This window comes from Peromyscus californicus, unplaced genomic scaffold (genome assembly GCF_007827085.1).
Source record: "Peromyscus californicus insignis strain IS unplaced genomic scaffold, ASM782708v3 Scaffold_18__1_contigs__length_77618521, whole genome shotgun sequence".
Classification (NCBI taxonomy): Eukaryota; Metazoa; Chordata; class Mammalia; order Rodentia; family Cricetidae; genus Peromyscus; species Peromyscus californicus.
The window spans coordinates 43,148,043-43,155,857 of NW_026294480.1; the positions used below are offsets into that span (position 1 = coordinate 43,148,043).

At 44.1% G+C, this 7,815-nt stretch overlaps 1 non-coding gene across 1 annotated transcript; it reads left to right on the forward strand.

Annotated features, from left to right (window-relative positions):
• Nucleotides 1–6,423: 6,423 nt before the first annotated feature.
• Nucleotides 6,424–6,496, forward strand: Trnak-cuu (transfer RNA lysine (anticodon CUU)). The gene has a single exon. It is a non-coding gene; the product is annotated as a tRNA-Lys (tRNA).
• Nucleotides 6,497–7,815: the final 1,319 nt, after the last annotated feature.

The window sequence follows — 7,815 nt, forward strand, 5'->3', positions numbered from 1 at the left end:
ACATGGATAGATGCAGACCATTGGTTAAAAGATGCATGGACAGATGCAGACCATTGGCTAATAGATACATGGATAGATGCAGACCATTGGTTAATAGATACATGGATAGATGTAGTGTGCTGTCTCTTTCACTTTCATACTGGTTTAAAAATCTCCACAATGGGTCATCCAAAAAAACTGAAAACCAAGAAAGTAAACACACCCACACACGCACAAATATATATCTCCTGCTCCCAAGCTGCTGTGGAAAAATATGAATATCTTTTTAATTTTCAGTTAAAAGATAATACGTGGTGATATTGTGTTCCCCAAAACATTGTGCACCCTAATAAACTTATCTGGGGTCAGAGAACAGAGCAGCCACTAGATTCAGAGGCCAGAAAATGGTGGCACTCATGCCTTTAATCCTAGCATTCCAGAGGCAGAAATCCCTCTGGATCTCTGTGAGTTCAAGGCCACATTGGAAACAGCCAGGCATGGTGACACATGCCTTTAATCCCAGGAAGTGATGGCAGAAAGCAGAAAGGTATTTAAGGCACGAGGATAAGGAACTAGAGCTGGTTAAGCATTTAGGCTTTCAAGAAGCAGTTCAGCTGAGATTCATTTGGATGAGGACTCAGAGGCTTCCAGTCTGAGGAAACAGGATCAGCTAAGTAACTAGAGAGGTGTGGTAGCTGTGATTTGTTCTGCTTCTCTGATCATTCAGTGTTCACCCCAATACCTGGCTCAGGTTTAATTTTATTAATAATTATCTTTAAGATTCATGCTACAATAATACATACATATATATTACATTTGCACATATACCTCATATATAAACAGTAATTTTATATATGCACATCAATATATATGTCCAATCTGTGTATGTATATAAATCTAAAATGGTTTTCATAGGAGACATATCTACATTGCGGTCAATAAGAACTCTAGTCCAGGCCCCTTTTCAGTGTGTGAGTATGCCTGCTCTGCAGCTGAACAGCAGGATTTCAGTCTACACGGAAGTACAGGATCCCCATTTTGTTGGGTGAGTAGATTGTAGTGATATGTCAGAGTACGTGCTTTAGTGGTTTTCTTTCAGTGGGGATGCCTTGGTAGGTCAAGTTCTACATCCTCTCTGTTTACAGCAGAACCTGGTTTCTCCAGACAGAAATAGGTATGTAGAGTTGAAAGGATGTTTTTCTCCATACAGTGTTAAAGCAGGTGGCTTAAGTTTTGGGTAGAAGTTCTTAAGTCTGCCACACCATTAAACTGGGGCTGACCACCTCCCTGTCCCTTGCCTGCCCCTCCCTGCCTCTAGAACAGTTCCAAAATAGATGACAACCATTAGTCAGTGAGCACACAGAATCCTTTTTCTTTCTTTCTTTTTTAGACTTATTTGATTTTATTTATTATTTTATTAAATTTTTTCAGTTATTTTACATACCAACCACAGCTTCCCCTCCCTCTTCTCCTCTCCTTCCCTCCCCCTACCTCTTGTCTACCCTTCCCTATCCACTTCTCTCTTCAAAAAGGGGCAGGCCTCCCATAGGAGTCAACAAAGCATTGCAGATCAAGTTGAGGCAGGACTAAGCTCCTCCCCCTGCATCAGAGCTGGGCAAGGCATCCCAGCCTGGGGAATAGGTTCCCAAAAGCCAGCTTATGAGCCAGGGACAGGTCCTGATCCCACTGCTAGGGGCCTCTCATTAAGTTACTCTTCCTCCTTCCTCCCTTTTAAGTAAGAGGCATGAGCACTCACTTAGGATCCTAAGAAACATGGGTGCCATGCACATCCCTGGCATAGCCTTCACCATTCATCCTGGGCAACCCCGTCTTGATCGTCTCCCAGAATCAAGTCAGTTGCCCGTTCTGTTGATTTTGCTTTGCTTCCATCTTTACCTCTTTGACCTTTGGGCTTGTTGAAGGTTCAAGCCTGTATTTTCTAGCAACAGGATCATTAATACTCAGTGTGCAGTTCATGTTGGCACTGCTTTGAAGATGGGTGCATTAATCTGTTCATGCTACTATAACAAAAGAGATGTGACTGGGTACTTTTAAATGATAGAAATGGGTTGATCTCCAAAATGAAGGCCATGCTCTGCTTCTAAAGCAGTGCTTTGTTGCTGTGTCCTCTCCAGGGGAGGAATGCTGTATACTTACCTGCAGGACTCACGGATGCAGGAGGCAGTTCTCTCAAGATTCATATTCAAGACCCCCCAAGAGTCTTTCTTTTAGTACATCCATCCCATGTGTTGAGCTCCAACATGAATTTTGGATGGGCACCAGCATTCAAATCATGGCAATGAGCAATGTGGCCATCTCGTGCACGTGACATTGTTGCTCGTGTTTCCAACCACCCTCTGTGTTAGCCAATAACCTTCAAGATGAAGACTTAGCTTCTAATTTCAAAATACAGAGTCATGTCCCATACTTTCACCAAGTTCAGTCGTGTATTGTTTTCAGAATGCACTGTGCTGTGCTGTATATCTTTGCCTTAGCTCTGCAGTCCCCTCATCCTAGACTGATCTGGTAACCCCCATCCTCTAAAGCAGTGCTTCTCAACCTTCCTAATACTACGACCCTTTAATACAGTTCCCCATGCTGTGATGACCCCCAACCATAACATTATTTCATTGCTACTTCATTTAACTGTAATTTTGCTGCTGTTATGAATCACGATGTAAATATCTGATACGTAACCCCCACGAGGGTCATAACCCACAGGTTGAGAACCACTGCTCTAAATAAATACCCACCTATCTTTCCAGATAGAGCCTAAGCATCACCTTTTAAACAGAACTGCTCAGATCAGGAGGTGTGTGTGTGTGTGGGGGGGGGGGGGTCCCTCTGGCTCACTTTCCGTTCATAGCAGTCAGCGTGCTGAGATACAAGCTAGGTGTCCCAGAGAACGAATGCCCTCTCTCTGATCTCTGAAGGGCACTGCATGTGTGGGCTGCAACACTCCTCCACAGACAGGAGCTACCACTTCCTCCCGTTCATCCCACCTATACAGACAGAATGTAACCGTTAGGTGGAGGAAGAGGAGCTGGAGACCCTTATCCCCTGGGGAGAGCTACACTATCGAGTTTCTGCCTCAAAACTGTCAAGCCCAGCAATAGGCACTTAAGAGGCAACTACTGAATAAAACAAAAGTGTAAATTCACAGTAGTTCTGAGAACTGCATTGTTAAAGATTCACTGGAGGCAGTTTGCAAGCAAGCTAGGTGACAGGACTTGGACTTGTGACGAAGCAAGGTCTGCCTGGCAGTCAAGTCAGTGACTCTTCTCCAGTTGTCAATTGCTCTTGAGACCCTCCTTAAAGGCATCCTTGGGAAGAGGCACAGGCCGTTTGTAATTCTCCCAACCACCAGTCCCCGCCTTGCTGGAGGAAATAGCACAGTCTTCAGGCCTCACAACAGGAGGCTGGCTGGAAACAAGTTGTGGTCTTGTTCTGTGTTTAGACTTCTGCGCTGGGGAGGGCACTTCCTCTCCCGTGTGTGAGAGCCAAGTATCACATGCTGGATGGCGAGGATTGTGATAGAAAACACTGTGTTAGGCCCGTGAAAAATGTGAACTGCCGAACTGATGAAACACACGTCTTGGCTGCAGGCAGGGATTGGGGACTGCTCTTATAACATTGTCTTCTTCTGTGAGATGCAGTATTTGGAAGGCTTTGTTGATTTCTACGCGGTCTGTTATGTTTGGCAAGACCCTCTAGTTAGGGCTGCTTAAGCATTAGATAACTTGTATATTCTTTTTTTTTTTTTTTTTTGATTTTTCGAGACAGGGTTTCTCTGTGTAGCTTTGCGCCTTTCCTGGAACTCACTTGGTAGTCCAGGCTGGCCTCGAACTCATAGAGATCCTCCTGGCTCTGCCTCCCGAGTGCTGGGATTAAAGGCGTGCGCCACCACCGCCCGGCTAACTTGTATATTCTTTAGAAGAGAGTAGAATACATAAAAGCTTTAAGTGTCTCCTTACCCTCTCACCCTGCCCCCCTCACCCCCAGTCAGTCTCCCCACCACACACTCTCGCCGCCGCCACCACCACCACCACTGCAGTTACCTCAGGGTGACAAAAAGCCATGGTCCCTGGCTGAGAAACTGACAGACCACAGGTTTGAAGCAAATGAGGCCTTGTCTGTTTCATTTTTGTCATGGAACTCACCAGCAGGACTGTCCTCATCTAGTTTAAGGAAGGAGAAAGTTAGTTCCTAGAAAAACACTGCACATTTCTGAAAAGCATCAGAGCTCGGAGGAAAATAAAGGAAGATCAACCATGGATGAGATCGTGCATACCCACATCCCTGCAATTTGAGGGGGAGCCAGGAGCATCAAGAGTTCAAGGTTCCATAGCAAGTTTGAGGCCAACCTGCCCTATAGAAGACCCTGTCTCGAACAACTACAAAAACAAAACAAAAGACAATTAAAGCCACATCTCTTGTAGGAAGTACTAGAAATTCGACTTCTGTTTGAAACGATTTTCCTTTGCCCAACACTGACAGATTTAAAAAAAAAAAACCAACGTTTCTACATGCAGTTTGTTTATTCTCTCTCCCACGTCTTAATTTGGCATTTTTCTTTCAAGTACCAAATCCAGTAAATGTTATTTAAATGGAAAGAGGAAAAAAAATCGTCAATGACTGCCAGAAAACCATTTCCCAGCCAGCCAGCCAAACCACAAGCATCCAAAGATAAGATTTCATTTTTAATCACATAATGAGCAGAGGAATATCAAGTAGAAACATAAAGAGGAAGACAGTTTTCATTCATTCTAAACCTCTGTCAGTAAGAATCCCAATTTGGGGTTATTTGGTGAAGACGGATGACAAGATGGTTGCCAATCAAGGTTGGCATCAGAACCTGGTACCAACAGAAGAGTGGGAGGATGCTAGCAGCAATCAGTGACACGGCAGCGAGACTTGAGCGTGACCTCTTCCACTCCAGGCCTTTGGGTGTCTGCACTTCCTTCATCTGTAGAACGGATCCTTCGAACTCAAGATTGTGAAGCCAGAAACTAAAGACCACAGAAGGCAAAGACCTCGGTGTTGTGGAACAAGGGCCTTGTTCCGTAAGCATCAAGTCTTAGAACGTGCCCATCAAGCAAGGAGGCCAGCTGGCTGCCTTAAACCTGTGAGGGATGGCCTCTGTCTTCCTAAACGTGGGAGGAAAAGCAAGGGAATCCAGAACTTCTTAAGTGATATCTTTCCCACTAAGCTTTGTTTACACATGCCGCAGTCTAGGAGGAAAGGCATAGGCTCCTTGCATATCCCACACTGTGATGTTGTTGTTTCCAAAACCACCTGGGTATATCTCTCTCGTTTCATTTAAAATGTGAAATATAATACAGTACACCTATGTTTCCATTCCTTCCCAAGACTCGGGATTTTAGAGCAAGATTGTCTCCCCTTCCCTGTCTCAAGCATATTGGCTGGAGCGTGGTTTTCCCAATTTATATAAAAGTGTTTTCATTTCATTCTCTGTAATCTGAAGAACTCAGCTCACTTTCGTTACTCTAATTTAGGATTAGATAATCCTGTTTTAGTATTAATAAATAGAGTATATTACTCCTTGGGATATAACCATGAGCAATTTTTAATTTTTTAAAAATTTTTATTATTTTTATGTGGGGTCAGTAGTTCAGACATACCATGACAGTCAGCCATGTGGCAGTCAGGGGACAATTTTGTGGAGTGAGTTCTCTCCTTGTACCTGTATACGGGTTCCAGGGATCAACTGGAGTTGGTCAGGCTCTCATGTCAAGGACTTTTAGCTGCTGAGTCATCTTGTGAATCAGCAATTTTATAAACAGAGAAACCAATTGTCCCTGTGGCAGTATTTCTAAAACATTAATGTGCATGCAGATCACATGGAGAGCTTGTGAAAGAACAGAGTCTCATTTAGCTGCTCTGTGGAGGGGCCCGAGAGACTTCTCTTCTAACATATTCCTGGTCCAGGGCTCTTTGGTGTGCAAACAGTGGCTTATACCGGACAGAATATACTTTTGTCTCCAGAAACTTAAGTCAATCAATGACACCGGGAAGCAAGGAGAGCACATTGCCTTTGTTTTCCTTGTTTATAAGCCATAACCCAGGGGTGTCAAGTTAGAGGTCTTGCTTTTTGACTGATGTGAGGGCTCTGCCATGTCATGGGCCTAGGTTCTTCTGTCTTTCTGCTTTTCTATCCTGAGTATGGTTTAAAGTCCCAAGGCATCTTCCTGCCCCATATGGTGGCTGCTATCTTTTCTATATTATAGTCAGTGGCAGAGGAAGCCCTGAAGATAAGCAGTGGGTTAATCTCTTTTAAAGGCAAAGTCATGAGGTACCCACCCAATAATTTTCACTTACATCTCATTGTCTAAAATTTAGTCATTTGTAATAGGAGGCTCTTTTGTCCCACCCGGTCCTGCAGCTGCTTTTAAAATAATCACTCAGAGGCTTAATATTAATTAAGCCTGGCTAGCTCAGTCGGTAGAGCATGAGACTCTTAATCTCAGGGTCGTGGGTTCGAGCCCCACATTGGGCGCCAGATGTAGCATGAATCTTAAAAGGTCTTATTAGTAGAAACAAACCTGGAGTCAGGTATTGGGGTGAATGCTGGAAGATCAGAGAAGCAGAACAAGCCACAGCCATCTCACCTTGCCAATTCCTCAGCTGATCCTGTTTCCTCAGACTGGAAGCCTCTGAATCCTTATCCAGAATGAATCTCAGCTGAACTGCTGCTCAAAAGCCTGAAAGCTTAACCAGCTCTAGTTCCTCATTCTCACGCCTTAAATACCTTTCTACTTTCTGCCATTACTTCCTGGGATTAAAGGCATGTGTCACCATGCCTGGCTGTTTCCAGTGTGGCTTTGAACTCACAGAGATCCCAATGGATCTCTGCCTTAGGAATGCTAGGATTAAAGATGTGTGTGCCACCATTTTCTGGCCTCTGTATCTAATGGCTGCTCTGTTCTCTGACCCCAGATAAGTTTATTAAGGTGCACAATATTTTGGGGGACACAATATATCACCACATTAAACCATTTACCTATTGCTCAGGCTTGTTACTAACTAGCTCTTACAACTTAAATTAACCCATTTTCTATTAACCTATGTATTGCCACGTGGCCATGGTGTTACCTGTGTTTTAATACATCTTGCTCCTCCAGCAGCTGGCTGGTGTCTGCCCCAACTCTGCCCTTTTTCTCCCTGTATCTCTGCTTGGACTTCCCACCTAGCTCTATCCTGCCTTGCTATAGACCAAAGCAGCTTCTTTATTAACCAATGGTAATCGAACATATTCACAGCATACAGAGGGGTTATCCCACAGCTGCCGTGCATCTAAAGGAAGAATTGAAAATGGTGCTTTTCCAGTTCGCAACACTGGACTGAGGTTTACTTGGTAAATAGTAAGGGCAGGAAGGAAGCCAGGTAGACTTTAGTACTCTGTACTGTGAGTCACAATGAGATAATTGTAGGTTCCCTATTAGTCAGCCATGGCCTTGCCCTCTGGACCATGCCCCACTCCAACATTATAGCTATACTGCCAAAGTGAACAAGAGGCTAGCAATCAGTGTAGTAAGTCTGTATCACTGGCTTACTCGCTTTCCCTCTTGACTGAAGCCATCATCACTCCTGGTTCTAAAACTTGATGATTCAGAGAACCAGTCCATCCTGACTGCTGCTGCTTTTTGGAATGGTATGCTTAGCTTACTTGTATCTTCGGGTTCTCAGATGCTAGGGAACATGGTTACTGTCACACTAGCCAAGATCCTGGCTCAAGGAGGATACTATTATAGCCTCCAAATTATTGTCCCTGAGGTTGTGGTATATAAATAAGGGATTGAGTCCAAATGTCTTCCC